The 2,020-nt window shown below is 55.0% G+C and overlaps 1 protein-coding gene across 2 annotated transcripts in view; it reads left to right on the top strand.

Moving 5' to 3' along the window:
• Window positions 1-2,020, top strand: part of EVL (Enah/Vasp-like) — a 123,225-nt gene that overhangs the window by 111,115 nt on the left and 10,090 nt on the right. The window lies entirely within an intron of this gene.

The raw sequence follows: 2,020 nt of genomic DNA, 5'->3' as shown, positions 1-2,020 counted from the left end.
CGCTCTTTCCCACTGTGTTAAGCTTTCCCTGTAAAAATAGACTCCTACTGAAACAGCTAAGTTTAGACCTTAACTACAGATGGCATACAGGTTGCATCTCGGTGGCAGGAGACAGAAGAAATATTACAACCACCAGGCGCCAGGGTGCCGTGCCACCCCCGTCAGCAGGGCGAGGCTCACCGGGTGTGACCCCCGGGCTCCAGTCCTGCCAGTGGTCCTCCCTCCCGCTGGTCCCCCCGCCTGGCACATGCGGTCGCCTCGGCCCCAGCAGCTAACTCCTCCTCGGCTGCACTTCTCTGCGTAAACAGTACTCCCTGAGAAACAGGCTCCCGACCTCCAGGCTAGTAAGGCTCTCTACTACTCGGACCCCGGGCCCCTCTCCCCACCATGCTTCTCCTCTGCCCTTAGCACACACACAGTTGCTTGTTCAGACTCTCTCTTTCCTGCTGGATCGTGAGCCCTGTGAGGACCCGGCGTGCGTATTCCACTGTCCCCATGCCTCGCACAGAGTATGGAGTTCATCCAGCTAACTCCCCACTAATTTCTCAAACTGCAGAGGCCTGTCTGGCCAGGAGCCCAGGAATAATTACAGGTCTCCAAAGGCGCCGGCCAGTTCCCGCCATCACAGCTCCAGCCCCCATACCCAACCTCCCTCCTCCCTGGTCTCCAGGAAGAGTGTGTTTCAAATCCCAGGGACCCAGGAGAAATCTTTGACCCCAAGGGTAGAGTTTTCTTCCTCTGACTCCCCTTTTTCTTTTCTTTCCTTTCCTTTTTTAAGAAGCCTCCTGGTCACTGGGAGTTCTGTTTGCCTTGGTCCCCCGCAGTCAGGAGGCCCTGCCCGCCCGGGAGCAGCCTCTTCCAGGGCAGGGCTAGGGCAGTTCCACACACCAGAGCAGGTGCTGTGTGGACGGAGACACTGGAGACTGGCATTTCTTCTTTCTTTTTTCTCTTTTTTTTGTTTTTTTTTTTTGTTTTGTTGGCCACGCTGTGCAGTTGGCGGGATCTGAGTTCCCCGCCCAGGGATTGAACCCGGGCCCTCAGCAGTGAGAGCACCAAGTCCTAATTGGACCACCAGGAATTCCCTGGCTTTTCTTTTTTATACTTTTCAGTGTTTTCCAGACCCTCTTCATTGAACATGTACTAGGTTTATAATTAATGAGAAACAAATAAGCATCAGTTAAAGAAGGAAAACACCCCAAATGTGGAGTCAGATGTGGCTCAGGGGGGGGCTCTGCCACAGGCCAGTTATGTCACTGCTCTAAGGATGTGTTCCATGGCATGAAAACACAGCCCCCAGGCGCTGGGCCGGCAGCCTCGGGGCAGGGGTGTGGGCGCAGAGCCCCGTGGGCCGGGAACGAGGATTCTTGTTAACTGTTTTTGAAATAATAATAGGATGACGCAAAACAACTTACTGATTTTTTTCAGTTACTCTAACTTCACCCATAATGGCTTTCATTCCTGCCTGTTTCCTCTGGGCCCTGGTCCCCATGCATATGTGTTGATTTATATAATTTCATTTATTCCACTCTCTCTTTAAACCAGAGCCCTCAGGAGACTTGTCCTGAGACCCACGCCTAGCACATTCTTTTGCCCCTGGACCAGCAACTCCCGGGTTCATTCAGTCACCGCACAGATACAGGGTGGGGGGTTCCTGATAGGTCTGATAGGTGCCAGGTCTGCTCTCGGCGCGGGGACCAGGCGTGAGCAGTCTTGGTCCTGGCTCTCACAGGCTCGCATTAGATGGAGCGGGCGTGGTGGGTCCTGATTGGGGCACTGAGCCTAGAGTCCTGGCCCTGGAGGTGGCCGTGAGCATCCGAGAGCCCTCACCCCAAGGCTAGGATGGACCAGATGGGAAGCAGAGTTGACGTGGACAGTGGCAGAGGCGATTCTTGGCTTTGGTCAGCATTATGCTAGTTCCGTCTCGTCAGGTCGGCTGGCTGTCTCTGGTCAAAAGCTCCAGGTAGGGCGTCCCTGGTGGCTCAGTGGTTGAGAGCCCGCCTGCCGATGCAGGGGACACGGG

The sequence above is a fragment of the Lipotes vexillifer genome, unplaced genomic scaffold, assembly GCF_000442215.2.
Source record: "Lipotes vexillifer unplaced genomic scaffold, Lipotes_vexillifer_v1.1 scaffold584, whole genome shotgun sequence".
Lineage (NCBI taxonomy): Eukaryota > Metazoa > Chordata > Mammalia > Artiodactyla > Lipotidae > Lipotes > Lipotes vexillifer.
This window is presented reverse-complemented; position numbering and strand designations above follow the sequence as displayed.